Here is a 21,555-nt window from a genome sequence, read left to right on the forward strand (position 1 = left end):
TTTTCTTCCCCGGTTTTTACAAATTATGGTTGGACATTCAGACCTTGCAGCCGAAAACCTCCGCTCCCTCTTTTGATCATACATTGTTGGGCATTCGCACCTTGTCTTACCCGCTTTTTACAAACTATAGTCAGACATTCACACGTTGCAGCTGAACCACCTCCGCTCCCTGTTTTGATCATGTATGGTCTGGCAATACTACCTTTTCTTACCCGTTTGTGAGTAATTATGGCTGGACATTCACACCTACTTTCAGCAGAACACCACCTCTCTCGCTTTTGATGATGTATGGACCGGCATTCTTACCTTTTCTAACACATTTTTCAGCAATTATGGTCGCAGATTCACACCTACTCACAGACAAACAACTCCGCTACCGCATTTGATGGTGTATAGTCGGGCATTCTCACCCTTTCTCATCAGCTTTTTGCAAATCATGATCTGACATTCACACCTACTTGCAGTCGAAAAGCTCTGCTCCCGCTTTTGATTATGTTTGGTTGGATATTCGAACCTTTTCTTAACTGCTTTTTACAAACTTTGTTCGGAGGTTCACGTCTTCTTGAAGCCGAACACCTCCGCTTCCGCTTTTGATGGTGTACAGTCGGGCATTTTAACCTTTTCTTACCCGCTTTTTACCAACTATGGTCGGACATTCACACCTTCTTGCAGCTGAACACCTCCGCTCCCGCTTTTGATGGTGTATAGTCGGGCTTTCGAGCCTTTTCTTCCCCGGTTTTTACAAATTATGGTTGGACATTCAGACCTTGCAGCCGAACACCTCCGCTCCCTCTTTTGATTATACATTGTCGGGCATTCGCACCTTGTCTTACCCGCTTTTTACAAACTATAGTCAGACATTCACACGTTGCAGCTGAACACCTCCGCTCCCGCTTTTGATGGTGTAAAGTTGGGCTTTTGAGCCTTTTCTTACCTGGTTTTTAGAAATTATGGTTGGACATTCAGACCTTGCAGCCGAACACCTCCGCTCCCTCTTTCGATTATACATTGTCGGGCATTCGCACCTTGTCTTACCCGCTTTTTACAAACTATAGTCAGACATTCACACGTTGCAGCTGAACCACCTCCGCTCCCTGTTTTGATCATGTATGGTCTGGCAATACTACCTTTTCTTACCCGTTTGTGAGTAATTATGGCTGGACATTCACACCTACTTTCAGCAGAACACCACCTCTCTCGCTTTTGATGATGTATGGACCGGCATTCTTACCTTTTCTAACACATTTTTCAGCAATTATGGTCGCAGATTCACACCTACTCACAGACAAACACCTCCGCTCCCGCTTTTGATGGTGTAAAGTCGGGCTTTCGAGCCTTTTCTTCCCCGGTTTTTACAAATTATGGTTGGACATTCAGACCTTGCAGCCGAAAACCTCCGCTCCCTCTTTTGATCATACATTGTTGGGCATTCGCACCTTGTCTTACCCGCTTTTTACAAACTATAGTCAGACATTCACACGTTGCAGCTGAACCACCTCCGCTCCCTGTTTTGATCATGTATGGTCTGGCAATACTACCTTTTCTTACCCGTTTGTGAGTAATTATGGCTGGACATTCACACCTACTTTCAGCAGAACACCACCTCTCTCGCTTTTGATGATGTATGGACCGGCATTCTTACCTTTTCTAACACATTTTTCAGCAATTATGGTCGCAGATTCACACCTACTCACAGACAAACAACTCCGCTACCGCATTTGATGGTGTATAGTCGGGCATTCTCACCCTTTCTCATCAGCTTTTTGCAAATCATGATCTGACATTCACACCTACTTGCAGTCGAAAAGCTCTGCTCCCGCTTTTGATTATGTTTGGTTGGATATTCGAACCTTTTCTTAACTGCTTTTTACAAACTTTGTTCGGAGGTTCACGTCTTCTTGAAGCCGAACACCTCCGCTTCCGCTTTTGATGGTGTACAGTCGGCCATTTTAACCTTTTCTTACCCGCTTTTTACCAACTATGGTCGGACATTCACACCTTCTTGCAGCTGAACACCTCCGCTCCCGCTTTTGATGGTGTATAGTCGGGCTTTCGAGCCTTTTCTTCCCCGGTTTTTACAAATTATGGTTGGACATTCAGACCTTGCAGCCGAAAACCTCCGCTCCCTCTTTTGATCATACATTGTTGGGCATTCGCACCTTGTCTTACGCGCTTTTTACAAACTTTAGTCAGAAATTCACACCTTGCAGCTGAACCACCTCCGCTCCCTGTTTTGATCATGTATTGTCTGGCAATACTACCATTTCTTACCCGTTTGTGAGTAATATTCTAAAAGGTCATACCTGTCATTTTTTCCATTGAAACCATAAATATTTAAGAGGTTAAAGTCTTGCCCCATAAAATTCAAGTGTGCTAAAAGTGCCCGTCCGTCTCGCACCAGAACATGCGGATTTTTAATTAGAATGGCCACACCATCATTTTTAATTTGATTTGAGCCACTCCATATCGATAAATTGGGCCACATTTCCTCCCATTGTCTATGGTTTTTCAAAAAAGGTAGTCCACATTCTTGTATTAAAAACACATCTGATTTTATGGAGTCTAAGAGGGATATAATACTCTGGGCTCTTGTCTTTGATTTCACACTTCTCACATTTAGTGTTGAGAAGGTGAGAACCATTAAAAGGATAAAGGAAAGTAGGTATGTCATTTTCGTTTTTCTAAGTTATCAAAACAAATTACACACTCAGGTTATTTCTTGGGAAAATAGCTCTCCTTTTCGGACTCTCGTGTTGGCCTCTGATGCAATGTTGCATTTAACTTTGAGTCCCTGGGGGTTGATTGCAGAGCTAAAGGGAATCAGAGGACAACTCAGATGCCGTCCTCCTCGGCTGTTGACCTTCGGGGAGGTGAGTACCTTCACTAGACTCACCTGTCTGCTCTTCCTCCTCATTTAGCTTAGCTCCACCCTCTGCCTGTGAATTCTCACAGACTTCAGCACTGAGTGGTGAGGCCTCTACAGGCCCCTCTCCTTTTTGCTCCTCACTTCCAATCCAAGCTTTTAGCGGGAAGTTTGAATTTATTGGGTCAACCTCTTCACTTTGTTCACCAACTGCCACCTCTGGTCCTTCTCTTTGTTGGCTTGACTGTGGCTTTACCGTCTTTAATTTGTTGGCAAAAGATTTAGGGCAATCTCAGAAGAGGTGATTTAATTCTCCACAGAGATTACATTTCCTGCCATTTGGACACTCTCCAAAAGTGTCCCCAATTTCTCTGCACTTCCCACATATCACCTTGGTACAAGCCTCAACCAGGTGCCCATGCTCACCACACTTGCGGCAGAGCTTGGGCTGCCCCTGGTACTGGATGTAACCTCGGTTTTCGAGGTGGCCAGAGTGTCACTTTGCATCTCCGCCCACCCGCTGCACTGAGCACTCTTCAGCCCTTTTAAATGGTATAACTTTGCACTCCCGCACGCTCCAGCGAGCACCATTCAAGCAACAACTTTGCACTCCAGCTTCAAACATCGGCACAGTCGCAACAAGTAAGGCAACTCTACTCAGAGAAGTCACTCTGCACAGTAACAAGATTTCTTTTGCACAGACAGAAAGGGCTTCACCCGCAAAGGTAAAGCCTGCCAAAAATAGCAACAACTCATTAGTGCTGCTCTCCACGGAAGTCTTTAGTAAAAGGCGAAAGACTTGTACATTATGAAGAGAAACCAGAGTACGATTATCTGTCACTGCGGGAGCAGGGCATCAGGCTAGTTGGCATAGCCACCTTCCCCATGGTGAGCTTTGCTTGGTTGAGACGCTTGCTCCCCCTCCTTGCTCCTCGGCTGACCAAGTAGGAAAAATCGGGCCCTATTCGATGGCTGCCTTGTCTTTTACTCTGTGCAAAAGACAAGGCAGCCACAAACACCACGGGAACACCGTATTGAGGCTTTGTTCTGACCGCTCATTCAGTGTCGCGTTTCTTTCAAGCAATTCTCCCGGTTAGCCCGCACTCGGCTCGCCCCCAGAGCTGTGTTAAAGTCTACTTCGCATTCACTCTCTTTTCTCAGCAGACTAAAAGAAAGTTTCATCTTGGGCTCCCTGAAACTTCCATCCTGCACCACTGTTTGCTTTTTCACAAGAGCAGAGAAGAGCGCACCGTTCCCAGCGGCACTGCAGTACCGGGTCGATGCTTGGAGTGAACGGAGCAAGCTCCTTTTTCAACTCCTATTGCTAAAAATCCATTTAATATGTAGTCCTCGTACAAAGGCCATATCAGATATTAAACTGATAAGAACAGGTACTACACTTGATCTTAGCCAAAAGGCCGAGAAGCGATAACTGTCCACTGGTTCACGTCCGAGGGCCCTTCCTGGCACAATGCACACTTGTAGCGGTGTTCTTTTTATGGCCATAGGTGGCCAGAGTGTCACTTTGCACCTCCGCCCACCCGCTGCACTGAGCACTCTTCAGCCCTTTTAAATGGTATAACTTTGCACTCCCGCACGCTCCAGCAAGCACCATCCAAGCAACATCGGCACAGTCGCAACAAGTAAGGCGACTCTACTCAGAGAAGTCACTCTGCACAGTAACAAGATTTCTTTTGCACAGACGGAAAGGGCTTCACCCGCAAAGGTAAAGCCTGCCAAAAATAGAAACAACTCATTAGTGCTGCTTTCCACGGAAGTCTTTAGTAAAAGGCGAAAGACTTGTACGTTATGAAGAGAAACCAGAGTACGATTATCCGTCACTGCGGGAGCAGGGCATCAGGCTAGTTGGCATAGCCACCTTCCCCATGGTGAGCTTTGCTTGGTTGAGACGCTTGCTCCCCCTCCATGATCCTCGGCTGACCAAGTAGGAAAAATCGGGCCCTATTCGATGGCTGCCTTGTCTTTTACTCTGTGCAAAAGACAAGGCAGCCACAAACACCACGGGAACACTGTATTGAGGCTTTGTTCTGACCGCTCATTCAGTGTCGCGTTTCTTTCAAGTAATTCTCCCGGTTAGCCCGCACTCGGCTTGCCCCCAGAGCTGTGTTAAAGTCTACTTCGCATTCACTCTCTTTTCTCAGCAGACTAAAAGAAAGTTTCATCTTGGGCTCCCTGAAACTTCCATCCTGCACCACTGTTTGCTTTTTCACAAGAGCAGAGAAGAGCGCACCGTTCCCAGCGGCACTGCAGTACCGGGTCGATGCTTGGAGTGAACGGAGCAAGCTCCTTTTTCAACTCCTATTGCTAAAAATCAATTTAATATGTAGTCCTCGTACAAAGGCCATATCAGATATTAAACTGATAAGAACAGGTACTACACTTGATCTTAGCCAAAAGGCCGAGAAGTGATATCTGTCCACTGGTTCACGTCCAAGGGCCCTTCCTGGCACAATGCGCACTTGTAGCGGTGTTCTTTTTATGGCCATAGGTGGCCAGAGTGTCACTTTGCACCTCCGCCCACCCGCTGCACTGAGCACTCTTCAGCCCTTTTAAATGGTATAACTTTGCACTCCCGCACGCTCCAGCAAGCACCATCCAAGCAACATCGGCACAGTTGCAACAAGTAAGGCGACTCTACTCAGAGAAGTCACTCTGCACAGTAACAAGATTTCTTTTGCACAGACGGAAAGGGCTTCACCCGCAAAGGTAAAGCCTGCCAAAAATAGAAACAACTCATTAGTGCTGCTTTCCACGGAAGTCTTTAGTAAAAGGCGAAAGACTTGTACGTTATGAAGAGAAACCAGAGTACGATTATCCATCACTGCGGGAGCAGGGCATCAGGCTAGTTGGCATAGCCACCTTCCCCATGGTGAGCTTTGCTTGGTTGAGACGCTTGCTCCCCCCCTTGCTCCTCGGCTGACCAAGTAGGAACAATCGGGCCCTATTCGATGGCTGCCTTGTCTTTTACTCTGTGCAAAAGACAAGGCAGCAACAAAAACACCACGGGAAAACCGTATTGAGGCTTTGTTCTGACCGCTCATTCGGTGTCGCGTTTCTTTCAAGCAATTCTCCCGGTTAGCCCACACTCGGCTCGCTCCTAGAGCCGTGTTAAAGTCTACTTCGCATTCATTCTTGATTCTCAGCAGACTCTTGGGATTTTATCTATAAAATGAATTCCTTCACTCAAACTATGTTAAAACTGCTTTGTCCTTCATATTTACCATGTCTAGAAAGATTTAAACAAAAAAAACAACGTTGTACTTTGCAGTAAAAGACAGAGCAAATCTAAAGTTTCATGAATCCGAGAATAAGCTTACTTTCATGAGTGCTTCACGATTTCGGATTTTGCTATAAAATGAATTCCTTCACTCAAACTAAATCGCTAATCTGTTACATGTAAGGCAGATGTCAAATTCACCGAAATAGGATCTAAGGGTATTCGGCCAATCGAGCTGTAGCAGCTTCGGTAAAAGAGTATAAGTTGAAGAGTTTGTGAATAAAGGTGTGCGCACACATAGTGAGCTGTAGGAAAATAGGCAGGGAGCAATGCCGGCTGGGGTATATGTTCTTGTATGTTGTCTGACTGTTTGATTTGAATGTGTTGTGTAAGTGTCCCGTTGAATGTTACATGTTTGGGCTTTGACACGCTTCACTGTGGTTGTTAACTGTGTGGTGTGTCCTGAAATGTTATATGTTTGGGCTGTGTGACATGCTTAATGCTTGTCAGTAGCTACCCACTTATTCATATATAGCAACTGACAACATAAGAAGTCCGGACATACTTTGATAGTAGTTGTAGAAGTATCCTTATTGATAATAGATAAACTAATTCATAGTGATAGAACAGTAGATGAACAGGTGCCTGCACATGTCTCACGAAAATAAAATGGGTGTATGATTGCTGATGGCAGAGCAATACTGCCAAACTTATGAGTTCTTGTGGCAAACTTGATTCAGTGTCTTGACGTGTATACGCTGTTTCGCTGACTTGATTGTCACAAGAAACAAAGTGTGTTTGATAAGATCCGACCATTTTATTACGGGAGGATCAGTATCAGTATTCGGCTGCAAGTAGGTGTGAATGTCCAACCATAATTTGTAAAAAGCGGGTAAGAAAAGGTTCTCATGCCCGACTATACATTAACAAAAGCGGGAGGAGAGGTCTTCGGATGAGAGTGGGTGAGAATTTCCAACCATAATCTATAAAATGCGGTGAAGAAAAAGGTGTGAATGCTACATAGAACACTCAAAAGTGGAGCGGAAGTGTTCGGCTGCAAGAAGGTGTGAATGTCCGACTATATTTGGTGAAAAGTAGGTGAAGCAAGGTCTGAATGCCCAACCTTACATCATCAAAAGCGAGATCAGGTGTTTGGCTGCAAGAAGGCCATAGTTTGCCAAAAGCGGGTAAGGTGCGAATGACCGACTAAATATCAACAAAAGTGGGGGCGGAGGTCTTCGGATGCAAGTGGGTGTGAATATCCCACCATACAAGTATGGTGGAGAGGAAGCTGTGAATGGCCGACCATAGTAAAAAGCGGGTGAGAAAAGGTGCGAATGTCCACCATTATACACCATCAAAACAGGGAGCGGAGGTGTTTGGCTGCGACAAGGTGTGAATGTCCACCCATAATTAATGAAAAGCGGGCAACAAGTAGGTTTGAATGCCCAACCATACATCATCAAAATAAGGAGCGGAGGTGTTCCGTTGTAAGAAGTTATGAATGTCCGACCATAGTTGGTAAAAAGCGGGTAAGAAAAGGTTAAAATACCCGACTGTACACAATCAATAGCGGGAGCGGAGTTGTTCGGCTACTAAAAGGTGTGAAAGTCCGACCAAGTTTTGTAAAAAGCGGGTAAGAAAAGGTTCGAATGCCCGACAATTTATGATCAAAAGAGGGAGCGGAGTTGTTCAGCTGCAAGAAGGTCTGAATGTCCATCAATAATTGCTAGAAAAAATTAAAGTAAAAATTTTGAAAACCAAACCGCACATGAACATAAGTGGGAGAGGAGGTGTTCAGCTGCAAGAAGGTGTGAATGTCCACCCATAATTACTGAAAAATGGGTAAAAAAAAGGTGCGAATACCCAACCATACATCATCAAAAGCAGCTGTGGATGTGTTCGGCTACAAGAAGGTTTGAACGTCCAACCAAAGTTTGTAAAAAGCAGTTAAGAAAAGTTTCGAATATCCAACCAAACATAATCAAAAGCGGGAGCAGAACTGTTCGACTGCAAGTAAGTGTGAATGTCAGATCATAATTTGCAAAACAACAACTATACACCATCAAATGCGGGAGCGGAGTTGTTCGTCTGTTAGTAGGTGTGAATCTCCGACCATAATTGCTGAAAAATGTGTTAGAAAAGGTAAGAATGCCGGTCCATACATCATCAAAAGCGAGAGAGGTGGTGTTCTGCTGAAAGTAGGTGTGAATGTCCAGCCATAATTACTCACAAACAGGTAAGAAAATGTAGTATTGCCAGATCATACATGATCAAAACAGGGAGCGGAGGTGGTTCAGCTGCAAGAAGGTGTGAATGTCCGACTAAAGTTCAAATATATTCACAAAAGCGGGAGGAGAGGTCTTCGAATGAGAGTGGTTGAGAATTTCCAACCATAATCCATAAAATGCGGTGAAAAAAAGGTGTGATAGAACACTAAAAGGTGGAGCAGACGTGTTCCGCTGTAAGAAGGTGTGAATGTCCGACCATAGTTTGTAAAAAGCGGGTAAGAAAAGGTTAAAATGCCCGACTGTACACCACCAATAGCGGGAGCAGGGTTGTTCGGGTACAAGAAGGTGTGAAAGTCCACCCATGGTTTGTAAAAAGCGGGTAACAAAAGGTTCGAATGCCCGAATATATACTATCAAAAGCGGAAGCGGAGGTGTTCGGCTGCAAGAAGGTGTGAACGTCCGACCAAAGTTTGTAAAAAGCAGTTAAGAAAAGGTTCGAATATCCAACCAAACAAAATCAAAAGCGGGAGCAGAGCTGTTCGACTGCAAGTAGGTGTGAATGTCCAGCCATAATTACTCACAACCGGGTAAGAAAAGGTAGTATTGCCAGACCATACATAATCAAAACAGGGAGCAGAGGTGGTTCAGCTGCAACGTGTGAATGTCTGACTATAGTTTGCAAAAAGCGGGTAAGACAAGGTGCGAATAACCGACAATGTATGATCAAAAGAGGGAGAGGAGGTGTTCGGCTGCAAGGTCTGAATGTCCAACCATAATTTCTAAAAACCAGGTAAGAAAAGGCTCGAAAGCCCGACTATACACCATCAAAAGCGGAAGCGGAGGTGTTCGGCTTCAAGAAGATGTGTACCTCCGAACAAAGTTTGTAAAAAGCAGTTAAGAAAAGGTTCGAATATCCAACCAAACATAATCAAAAGCGGGAGCAGAGCTGTTCGACTGCAAGTAGGTGTGAATGTCAGATCATAATTTGCAAAAAGCTGATGAGAAAGGGTGAGAATGCCCGACTATACACCATCAAATGCGGTAGCGGAGTTGTTCGGCTTTGAGTAGGTGTGAATGTCCAGCCAAAATTACTCACAAACGGGTAAGAAAAGGTAGTATTGCCAGACCATACATGATCAAAACAGGGAGCGGAGGTGGTTCAGCTGCAAGAAGGTCTGAATGTCCGACTAAAGTTTGTAAAAAGCGCGTAAGACAAGGTGCGATTGCCAGACAATGTATGATCAAAAGAGGGAGCGGAGGTGTTAGGTTGCAAGAAGGTCTGAATGTCCAACCATAATTTGTAAAAACCGGGAAGAAAAGGCTCGAAAGCCCTACTATACACCATCAAAAGCGCGAGCAGAGGGGTTCAGCTGCAAGAAGGTCTGAATGTCCATCAATAATTTCTTTAAAACATGAAAGAAAATTTTCGAATATCAAACCGCACATGATCATAAGCGGGAGAGGATGTTTTCAGCTGCAAGACGGTGTGAATGTCCACCCATAATTCCTGAAAAATGGGTAAAAAAAGGTGCGAATGCCCAACCATACATTATCAAAAGCAGCTGTGAATATCAGATCATAATTTGCAAAAAGCTGATGAGAAAGAGTGAGAATGCCCGACTATACACCATCAAATGCGGGAACGGAGGTGTTCGGCTCTGAGTAGGTGGGAATGTCCGACCATAATTGCTGAAAAATGTGTTAGAAAAGGTAAGAATGCCGGTCCATACATCATCAAAAGCGAGAGAGGTGGTGTTCTGCTGAAAGTAGGTGTGAATGTCCAGCCATAATTACTCACAAACGGGTAAGAAAAGGTAGTATTGCCAGACCATACATAATCAAAACAGGGAGCGGAGGTGATTCAGCTGCAAGAAGGTCTGAATGTCCGAGCATAGTTTGTAAAAAGCGGGTAAGAAAAGGTTTGAATGCCCGAAAATACACCATCAAAAGAGGGAGCGGACGTGTTCCGCTGTAAGAAGGTGTGAATGTCCGACCAGAGCTGGTAAAAAGCGGGTAAGAAAAGGTTAAAAAACCCAACTGTACACAATCGATAGCGGGAGCAGATGTGTTCGGCTACAAGAAGTTGTGACAGTCCGACCATGGTTTTATAAAAAGCGGGTAAGAAAGGATGCGAATGCCCGACAATGTATGATCAAAAGAGGCAGCGGAGGCTTTCGGCTACAAGAAGGTTTGAATGTCCGACCATAGTTTGTAAAAAGCGGGTAAGAAATGGTTCGAATGCCCGACTATACACCATCAAAAGCGGAAGCGGAGGTGTTCCGCTGTAAGACGGTGTGAATGTCCGACCATAGTTGGTAAAAAGCGGGTAAGAAAAGGTTAAACTACCCGACTGTACACAATAAATAGCGGGAGTGGAGTTGTTCGGCTGCAAGAAGGTGTGAACGTCCGACCAAAGTTTGTAAAAAGCAGTTAAGAAAAGGTTCGAATATCCAACCAAACAAAATCAAAAGCGGGAGCAGAGCTGTTCGACTGCAAGTAGGTGTGAATGTCCAGCCATAATTACTCACAACCGGGTAAGAAAAGGTAGTATTGCCAGACCATACATAATCAAAACAGGGAGCAGAGGTGGTTCAGCTGCAACGTGTGAATGTCTGACTATAGTTTGTAAAAAGCGGGTAAGACAAGGTGCGAATAACCGAAAATGTATGATCAAAAGAGGGAGCGGAGGTGTTCGGCTGCGAGGTCTGAATGTCCAACCATAATTTCTAAAAACCAGGTAAGAAAAGGCTCGAAAGCCCGACTATACACCATCAAAAGCGGAAGCGGAGGTGTTCGGCTTCAAGAAGACGTGTACCTCCGAACAAAGTTTGTAAAAAGCAGTGAAGAAAAGGTTCGAATATCCAACCAAACATAATCAAAAGCGGGAGCAGAGCTGTTCGACTGCAAGTAGGTGTGAATGTCAGATCATAATTTGCAAAAAGCTGATGAGAAAGGGTGAGAATGCCCGACTATACACCATCAAATGCGGTAGCGGAGTTGTTCGGCTTTGAGTAGGTGTGAATGTCCAGCCAAAATTACTCACAAACGGGTAAGAAAAGGTAGTATTGCCAGACCATACATGATCAAAACAGGGAGCGGAGGTGGTTCAGCTGCAAGAAGGTCTGAATGTCCGACTAAAGTTTGTAAAAAGCGCGTAAGACAAGGTGCGAATGCCAGACAATGTATGATCAAAAGAGGGAGCGGAGGTGTTAGGTTGCAAGAAGGTCTGAATGTCCAACCATAATTTGTAAAAACCGGGAAGAAAAGGCTCGAAAGCCCTACTATACACCATCAAAAGCGCGAGCAGAGGGGTTCAGCTGCAAGAAGGTCTGAATGTCCATCAATAATTTCTTTAAAACATGAAAGAAAATTTTCGAATATCAAACCGCACATGATCATAAGCGGGAGAGGATGTTTTCAGCTGCAAGACGGTGTGAATGTCCACCCATAATTCCTGAAAAATGGGTAAAAAAAGGTGCGAATGCCCAACCATACATTATCAAAAGCAGCTGTGAATATCAGATCATAATTTGCAAAAAGCTGATGAGAAAGAGTGAGAATGCCCGACTATACACCATCAAATGCAGGAGCGGAGGTGTTCGGCTCTGAGTAGGTGGGAATGTCCGACCATAATTGCTGAAAAATGTGTTAGAAAAGGTAAGAATGCCGGTCCATACATCATCAAAAGCGAGAGAGGTGGTGTTCTGCTGAAAGTAGGTGTGAATGTCCAGCCATAATTACTCACAAACGGGTAAGAAAAGGTAGTATTGCCAGACCATACATGATCAAAACAGGGAGCGGAGGTGGTTCAGCTGCAAGAAGGTGTGAATGTCCGACTAAAGTTCAAATATATTAACAAAAGCGGGAGGAGAGGTCTTCGGATGACAATGGTTGAGAATTTCCAACCATAATCTATAAAATGCGGTGAAAAAAAGGTGTGATAGAACACTAAAAGGTGGAGCGGAAGTGTTCGGCTGCAAGAAGGTGTGAATGTCCGACTATATTTGGTGAAAAGCAGGTGAAGCAAGGTCTGATTGTCCAACCTTACATCATCAAAAACGAGATCAGTGGTGTTTGGCTGCAAGAAGGCCATAGTTTGCCAAAAGCGGGTAAGGTGCGAATGACCGACTAAATATCAACAAAAGTGGGGGCGGAGGTCTTCGGATGCAAGTGGGTGTGAATCTTCCACCATACAAGTATGGTGGAGAGGAAGCTGTGAATCGCTGACCATAGTTTGCAAAAAGCGGTTGAGAAAAGGTGCGAATGTCCAACCATACATGATCAAAACAGGGAGCGGAGGTGTTTGGCTGCGACAAGGTGTGAATGTCCACCCATAATTAATGAAAAGCGGGCAAGAAGTAGGTTCGAATGCCCAACCACACATCATCAAAAGCAGGAGTGGATGTGTTCGGCTACAAGAAGGTTTGAATGTCCGAGCATAGTTTGTAAAAAGCGGGTAAGAAAAGGTTCGAATGCCCAAACATACACCATCAAAAGAGGGAGCGGACGTGTTCCGCTTTAAGAAGGTGTGAATGTCCGACCAGAGTTGGTAAGAAGCGGGTAAGAAAACGTTAAAAAACCTGACTGTACACAATCAATAGTGGGAGCGGATGTGTTCAGCTACAAGAAGGTGTGACAGTCCGACCATGGTTTGTAAAAAGCGGGTAAGAAAAGTTGCAAATGCCCGACAATGTATGATCAAAAGAGGGAGCGGAGCTTTTCGGCTACAAGAAGGATTGAATGTCCGACCATAGTTTGTAAAAAGCGGGTAAGAAAAGGTTCGAATGCCCGACTATACACCATCAAAAGCGGAAGCAGAGGTGTTCCGCTGTAAGACGGTGTGAATGTCCAACCATAGTTGGTAAAAAGCGGGTAAGAAAAGGTTAAACTACCCGACTGTACACAATCAATAGCGTGAGTGGAGTTGTTCGGCTACAAGAAGGTGTGAAAGTCCGACCATGGTTTGTAAAAAGCGGGTAAGAAAAGGTTCGAATTCCCGAATATATACCATCAAAAGCGGAAGCGGAGGTGTTCGGTTGCAAGAAGGTTTGAACGTCCGACCAAAGTTTGTAAAAAGCAGTTAAGAAAAGCGTCGAATATCCAACCAAACAAAATCAAAAGCGGGAGCAGAGCTGTTCGACTGCAAGTAGGTGTGAATGTCCAGCCATAATTACTCACAAACGGGTAAGAAAAGCTAGTATTGCCAGACCATACATGATCAAAACAGGGAGCAGAGGTGGTTCAGCTGCAACGTGTGAATGTCTGACTATAGTTTGTAACAAGCGGGTAAGACAAGGTGCGAATGCCCAACAATGTATGATCAAAAGAGGGAGCGGAGGTGTTCGGCTACAAGAAGGTGTGAAAGTCCGACCATGGTTTGTAAAAAGCAGGTAAGAAAAGGTTCGAATGCCCGAACATACACCATCAAAAGAGGGAGCGGACGTGTTCCGCTGTAAGAAGGTGTGAATGTCCGACCATAGTTGGTAAAAAGCGGGTAAGAAAAGGTTAAAATACCCGACTGTACACAATCAATAGCGGGAGCAGAGTTGTTCGGCTACAAGAAGGTGTGAAAGTCCACCCATGGTATGTAAAAAGCGGGTAAGAAAAGGTTCGAATGCCCAAATATGTACCATCAAAAGCGGAAGCAGAGGTGTTCGACTGCAAGTAGGTGTGAATATCAGATCATATGCAAAAAGTTGATGAGAAAGGGTGAGAATGCCTGACTAAACACCATCAAATGCGGGAGCGGAAGTGTTTGGCTGTGAGTAGGTGTGAATGTCCGACCATAATTGCTAAAAAATGTGTTAGAAAAGGTAAGAATGCTGGACCATACATCATCAAAAGCGGGAGAGGTGGTGTTCGGCTGCAAGAAGGTGTGAAAGTCCGACCATGGTTTGTAAAAAGCGGGTAAGAAAAGGTTTGAATGCCCGAATATACACCATCAAAAGTGGAAGCGGAATTGTTCGGCTGCAAGAAGGTGTGAACGTCCGACCAGTTTGTAAAAAGCAGTGAAAAGCGAGAAAAAGCTTTTCGTTAGTTTTGCATGATTTGGGATTTTGCTTATAAAATGCATTCCTTCACTCAAACTATGTTAAAACTGATTTGTCCTTCATATTTACCTTGTCTAGAAAGATTTAAACAAAAAAAACCCCAACGTACTTTGCAGTAAAAGAAAGAGCAAATCTAAGATCTAAAAGTTTCAGGAATCCGAGTATAAGCTTGCTTTCATGAGTTCTTCACGATTTCGGATTTTGCTACAAAATTAATTGCTTTGCTCAAACCAAGTTAAACCTGCTTTGTCCTTCCATATTTATCAATGTCGAGATAGATTTAAACAAAACAAAGAAAACACGTTGTACTTTGCAATATAACAAATAGCAACACTGAAGGATCAGGAATCCGAGAATAAGCTTTTCATGTGTTGTGCATGTTTTGAGATTTTGTTTTAAAATGAATTCCTTCACTCAAACTATGTTAAAACTGCTTTGACATTGATAAATATGAAGACAAAGCAATTTTAACTTGGTTTGAGCAAAGCAATTCATTTTATAGGAAAATCCGAAATCATGCAGAACGTATGAAAATAAGCTTATTCTCGGATTCCTGTTCCTTCAGTGTTGCTCTTTCTTCTACTGCAATATACAATGTTGTTCTTTGTTGAAGTCGATCTAGACATTGATAAATATGAAGTTAAAAGCAGTTTTAACATAGTTTGAGTGAAGGAATTCATTTTATAGCAAAATCCCAAATCATGCAGAACGTATGAAAAGAAGCTTATTCTCGGATTCCTGTTCCTTCAGTGTCTCTCTTTCTTCTACTGCAATATACAATGTTGTTCTTTGTTGAAGTCGATCTAGACATTGATAAATATGAAGGACAAAGAAGTTTTCACTTGGTTTGAGTGAAGGAATTCATTTTATACATAAAATCCCAAATCATGCAGAACGTATGAAAGTAAGCTTATTCTCGGATTCCTGTTCCTTCAGTGTTGCTCTTTCTTCTACTGCAATATACAATGTTGTTCTTTGTTGAAGTCGATCTAGACATTGATAAATATGAAGGTAAAAGCAGTTTTAACATAGTTTGAGTGAAGGAATTCATTTTATAGCAAAATCCCAAATCATGCAGAACGTATGAAAATAAGCTTATTCTCGGATTCCTGATCCTTCAGTGTCTCTCTTTCTTCTACTGCAAAATCTAATGTTGTTCTTTGTTGGTCGATCTAGACATTGATAAATATGAAGGTAAAAGCCGTTTTACCATAGTTTGATTGAAGGAATGCATTTTATAAGCAAAATCCCAAATCATGCAGAACTCATGAAAAGCTTTTTCTCGGATTTCTGAACCTTTCTTTCTTTTACTGCAAAATACTACGTTGTTTTTTGTTCAAATCTATCTAGACATTTATAAATACCAGCCGAACATCTCTGCTGCCGCTTTTGATAATTTATGGTTTGGTATTCTTACCTTTTCTTACCCGTTTGTGAGTAATTATGGCTGGATATTCACACCTTCTTGCAGCAGAACACCACCTCTCCCGCTTTTGATGATGTATGGGCTGGCATTCTTACCTTTTCTAACACATTTTTCAGCAACTAGGGTGGGACATTCACACCTACTCACAGACAAACACCTCCGCTCTCGCATTTGATGGTGTATAGTTGGGCATTCTCACCCTTTCTCATCAGCTTTTTGCAAATTATGATCTGACATCCCTCCCTCCTGAGCTGTCACCTTATCGTGGTGGGGGAGTTTGCGTGCCCCAATGAGTCCGGGAGCTATGTTGCTCGGGGCTTTAAGCCCCTGGTAGGGTCACCCAAGGCAAGCAGATCCTAGATGAGGGACCAGACAAAGAACAGCTCAAAAGACCCCTTATGATGAACAAAAAATTTGGACCTCGTGATCCCTTGCCCGGATATGGGACACCGGGGCCTCCCCCCGGAGCCAGGAATGATGACGTGGGTCCCCCTTCCGACGGGCTCACCACCCGTGGGAGGGGCCAAGGGGGTCGGGTGCGATGTGAGCTGGGTAGCGGCCGAAGGCAGAGGCCTTGGCGGTCTGATCCTCGGCTACTGAAGCTAGCTCTTGGGACGTGGAATGTCACCTCTCTGTTGGGGAAGGAGCCGGAGCTGGTGCGCGAGGCTGAGCGGTTCCGGCTAGATATAGTCGGACTCACCTCGACGCACGGCTTGGGCTCTGGAACCAGTCCTCTTGAGAGGGGTTGGACTCTCTTCCACTCTGGAGTTGCCCGTGGTGAGAGGCGCAGAGCAGGTGTGGGCATACTTATTGCCCCCCGGCTGTGTGCCAGTACATTGGGGTTTACCCCAGTGAACGAGAGGGTAGCCTCCCTCCGCCTTCGGGTGGGGGGACGAGTCCTGACTGTTGTTTGTGCCTATGCGCCAAACAGCAGTTCAGAGTACCCACCCTTTTTGGAGTCTCTGGGGGAGGCACTGGAGAATGCTCCTACCGGAGACTCCCTCGTTCTGCTGGGGGACTTCAATGCTCACGTGGGCAATGACAGTGAGACCTGGAGGGGTGTGATTGGGAGGAACGGCCCCCCCGATCTGAACCAGAGTGGTGTTATGTTGTTGGACTTCTGTGCTGGTCATGGACTGTCCATAACGAACACCATGTTCAGACATAAGGGTGTCCATATGTGCACTTGGCACCAGGACACCCTTGGCCGCAGTTCGATGATCGACTTTGTGGTTGTATCATCGGACTTGCGGCCGTATGTCCTGGACACTCGGGTGAAGAGAGGGGCGGAGCTGTCAACTGATCACCACCTGGTGGTGAGTTGGCTCCGCTGGTGGGGGAGGATGCCGATCAGACCTGGCAGGCCCAAACGTATTGTGAGGGTCTGCTGGGAGCGTTTGTCAGAATCCCCCGTCAGAAGGAGCTTTAACTCCCACCTCCGGCAGAGCTTCAACCATATCCCGGGGGAGGTGGGGGACATTGAGTCCGAATGGGCCATGTTCCGTGACTCCATTGCCGAGGCAGTTGATCGGAGTTGTGGCCATAAGGTGGTCGGTGCCTGTCGTGGCGGCAACCCTCGAACCTGCTGGTGGACACCAGTGGTGAGGGAAGCCGTCAAGCTGAAGAAGGAGTCCTATCGGGCCTTTTTGGCCAGTGGGACCCTGGAAGCAGCTGATAGGTACCGACAGGCCAGACGGGCTGCGGCTTCGGCGGTTGCTGAGAAAAAAACTCGGGCCTGGGAGGAGTTCGGTGAGACCATGGAGAACGATTTCCGGACGGCCTCGAAGAGATTCTGGTCCACCATCCGGCGTCTCAGGGGGGGGAAGCGGCTCACAGTCAACACTGTTTACAGTGGGGACGGGGCTTTGCTGACCTCAACTAGGGATGTTGTGAGTTGGTGGGGGGAGTACTTCGAGGAACTCCTCAATCCTACCAACACGTGCTCGGAAGAGGCAGAGTCGGAGAGCTCGGAGACGGGGCCTCCCATTTCTGGGGCTGAGGTTGCCGAGGTGGTCAAAAAGCTCCTCGGTGGCAAGGGCCCGGGGGTGGATGAGGTCCGTCCTGAGTTTCTCAAGGCTCTGGATGTTGTAGGGCTGTCTTGGCTGACACGCCTCTGCAGCATCGCGTGGACATCGGGGACAGTGCCTCTGGACTGGCAGATTGGGGTGGTGGTCCCCCTCTTTAAAAAGGGGGACCGGAGGGTGTGTTCCAACTATAGGGGTATCACACTCCTCAGCCTCCCTGGTAAGGTCTATTCGGGGGTATTGGAGAGGAGGATCCGTCGGATAATCGAGCCTCGGATTCAGGAGATGCAGTGTGGCTTTCGTCCTGGCCGTGGAACAGTGGACCAGCTCTATACCCTCGGCAGGATCCTGGAGGGTGCATGGGAGTTCGCCCAACCAGTCTACATGTGTTTTGTGGACTTGGAGAAAGCGTTCGACCGTGTCCCTCGTGGAGTCCTGTGGGGGGTGCTCCGGGAATATGGAGTGCCGGACCCCTTGATAGGGTCCGTTCGGTCTCTGTATGACCGGTGCCAGAGTTTGGTCCGCATTGCCGGCAGTAAGTCGGATACGTTTCCGGTGAGAGTTGGACTCCGTCAGGGCTGCCCTTTGTCACCGATTCTGTTCCTAACTTTTATGGACAGAATTTCTAGGCGCAGCCAGGGCGTTGAGGGTGTCCGATTTGGCGACCTCAGAATCGGGTCTCTGCTTTTTGCAGATGATGTGGTTCTGTTAGCGTCGTCAGGCCGTGACCTTCAGCTCTCACTGGAGCGATTCGCAGCCGAGTGTGAAGCGGCTGGGATGAGAATCAGCACCTCCAAATCCGAGACTATGGTTCTCAGCCGGAAAAGGGTGGAATGCTCTCTCCGGGTCGGGAATGAGATCCTTCCCCAAGTGGAGGAGTTCAAGTATCTCGGGGTCTTGTTCACGAGTGAGGGACGAATGGAGCGGGAGATTGACGGGCGGATCGGTGCGGCGTCTGCAGTGTTGCGGGCTCTGCACCGACCCGTTGTTGTGAAGAGGGAGCTGAGCCAGAAGGCGAAGCTCTCTACTTACTGGTCAATCTACGTTCCCATCCTCACCTATGGTCACGAGTTGTGGGTAGTGACCGAAAGAACAAGATCGCGAATACAAGCGGCCGAAATGGGTTTCCTCCGCAGGGTGTCTGGGCTCTCCCTTAGAGATAGGGTGAGAAGCTCAGTCATCCGGGAGGGGCTCGGAGTAGAACCGCTGCTCCTCCGCATTGAGAGGAGTCAGATGAGGTGGCTCGGGCATCTGGTTAGGATACCCCCTGGGCGCCTCCCTGGGGAGGTGTTCCGGGCACGTCCCACTGGGAGGAGACCCCGGGGAAGACCCAGGACACGCTGGAGAGACTATGTCTCTCGGCTGGCCTGGGAACGCCTCGGGGTCCCCCCGGAAGAGCTGGAGGAAGTGGCCGGGGACAGAGACGTCTGGGTTTCTCTGCTCAAGCTGCTGCCCCCGCGACCCGACCCCCGGATAAGCGGCAGATGATGGATGGATGGATGGATCTGACATCCACACCTACTTGCAGTCGAAGAGTTCTGCTCCCGCTTTTGATTATGTTTGGTTGGATATTCGAACCTTTTCTTAACTGCTTTTTACAAACTTTGGTTGGACGTTCACACCTTCTTGTAGCCGAACACATCCACAGCTGCTTTTGATGATGTATGGTTGGGCATTCGCACCTTTTTTTTACCCATTTTTCAGGAATTATGGGTGGATATTCACACCTTCTTGCAGCTGAACACCTCCTCTCCCACTTATGATCATGTGTGGTTTGATTTTAGAAATTTTTACTTTCATGTTTTCTAGCAATTATTGATGGACATTCAGACCTGCTTGCAGATGAACACCTCCGCTCCCGCTTTTGATCATACATTGTCGGACATTCATACCTTGTCTTACCAGATTTTTACAAACTTTAGTCGAACATTCACACCTTCTTGCAGCTGAACACCTCCGCTCCCGCTTTTGATGGTGTAAAGTCGGGCTTTCAAGCCTTTTCTTACCCGGTTTTTAGAAATTATGGTTGGATATTCAGACCTTGCAGCCGAACACCTCCGCTCCCACTTTTGATCATACATTGTCGGGCATTCGCACCTTGTCTTACCCGCTTTTTACAAACTATAGTCAGACATTCACACGTTGCAGCTGAACCACCTCCGCTCCCTGTTTTGATCATGTATGGAGTGGCAATACTACCTTTTCTTACCCGTTTGTGAGTAATTATGGCTGGACATTCACACCTACTTGCAGTCGAACAGCTCTGCTCCTGCTTTTGATTTTGTTTGGTTGGATATTCGAACCTTTTCTTAACTGCTTTTTACAAACTTTGGTCGGACGTTCACACCTTCTTGCAACCGAACACCTCCGCTTCCGCTTTTGATGGTATATATTCGGGAATTCGAACCTTTTCTTACCCGTTTTTTACAAACCATGGTCGGACTTTCACACCTTCTTGTAGCCGAACAACTCCACTCCCGCTATTGATTGTGTACAGTCGTGTAGTTTAACCTTTTCTTACCCGCTTTTTAACAACTATGGTCGGACATTCACACCGTCTACAGCGGAACACCTCCGCTTCCGCTTTTGATGGTGTATAGTCGGGCATTCGAACCTTTTCTTACCCGCTTTTTACAAACTATGGTCGGACATTCAAACCTTCTTGTAGCCGAAAAGCTCCGCTCCCTCTTTTGATCATACATTGTCGGGCATTTGCACCTTTTCTTACCCGCTTTTTACAAACCATGGTCGGACTGTCACACCTTCTTGTAGCCGAACACATCTGCTCCCGCTATTGATTGTGTACAGTCGGGTTTTTTAACCTTTTCTTACCCGCTTTTTACCAACTCTGGTCGGACATTCACACCTTCTTACAGCGGAACACCTCCGCTCCCTCTTTTGATGGTGTATGTTCGGGCATTCGAACCTTTTCTTACCCGCTTTTTACAAATTATGCTCGGACTTTCAAACCTTTTTATAGCCGAACACATCCACTCCTGCTTTTGATGATGAGTGGTTGGGCATTCGAACCTACTTCTTGCCCGCTTTTCATTAATTATGGGTGGACATTCACACCTTGTCGCAGCCAAACACCTCCGCTCCCTGTTTTGATGGTGTATGGTTGGACATTCGCACCTTTTCTCACCCGCTTTTTGCAAACTATGGTCAGCAATTCACAGCTTCCTCTCCACCATACTTGTATGGTGGGATATTCACACCCACTTGCATCCGAAGACCTCCGCCCCCACTTTTGTTGATATTTAGTCGGTCATTCGCACCTTACCCGCTTTTGGCAAACTATGGCCTTCTTGCAGCCAAACACCTCTGATCTCACTTTTGATGATGTAAGGTTGGGCATTCAGACCTTGCTTCACCTGCTTTTCACCAAATATAGTCGGACATTCACACCTTCTTGCAGCCGAACACTTCCGCTCCACCTTTTAGTGTTCTATCACACCTTTTTTTCACCGCATTTTATAGATTATGGTTGGAAATTCTCAACCAATCTATCCGAAGACCTCTCCTCCCGCTTTTGTTAATATATTTGAACTTTAGTCAGACATTCACACCTTCTTGCAGCTGAACCACCTCCGCTCCCTGTTTTGATCATGTATGGTCTGGCAATACTACTTTTTTTTACCCGTTTGTGAGTAATTATGGCTGGACATTCACACCTACTTTCAGCAGAACACCACCTCTCTCGCTTTTGATGATGTATGGACC

General features: G+C 46.0%; 5 non-coding genes across 5 annotated transcripts; all 5 read right to left on the reverse strand.

Moving 5' to 3' along the window:
• Positions 1-3,577: 3,577 nt before the first annotated feature.
• Positions 3,578-3,691, reverse strand: LOC140308285 (U5 spliceosomal RNA). Its single transcript, XR_011916246.1, has one exon. It is a non-coding gene; the product is annotated as a U5 spliceosomal RNA (small nuclear RNA).
• A 411-nt stretch (positions 3,692-4,102) lies between these two features.
• On the reverse strand, positions 4,103-4,293 carry LOC140307905 (U2 spliceosomal RNA). The gene has a single exon (XR_011915927.1). It is a non-coding gene; the product is annotated as a U2 spliceosomal RNA (small nuclear RNA).
• Positions 4,294-4,578: 285 nt separating this feature from the next.
• LOC140308147 (U5 spliceosomal RNA) lies at positions 4,579-4,692 on the reverse strand. Its single transcript, XR_011916120.1, has one exon. It is a non-coding gene; the product is annotated as a U5 spliceosomal RNA (small nuclear RNA).
• A 411-nt stretch (positions 4,693-5,103) lies between these two features.
• Positions 5,104-5,294, reverse strand: LOC140308325 (U2 spliceosomal RNA). Its single transcript, XR_011916282.1, has one exon. It is a non-coding gene; the product is annotated as a U2 spliceosomal RNA (small nuclear RNA).
• A 285-nt stretch (positions 5,295-5,579) lies between these two features.
• On the reverse strand, positions 5,580-5,693 carry LOC140308148 (U5 spliceosomal RNA). The gene has a single exon (XR_011916121.1). It is a non-coding gene; the product is annotated as a U5 spliceosomal RNA (small nuclear RNA).
• Between the last annotated feature and the right edge of the window lie 15,862 nt (positions 5,694-21,555).

This window comes from Leuresthes tenuis, unplaced genomic scaffold (assembly GCF_036924035.1).
Source record: "Leuresthes tenuis unplaced genomic scaffold, fLeuTen1.0.hap1 SCAF_5, whole genome shotgun sequence".
Lineage (NCBI taxonomy): Eukaryota > Metazoa > Chordata > Actinopteri > Atheriniformes > Atherinopsidae > Leuresthes > Leuresthes tenuis.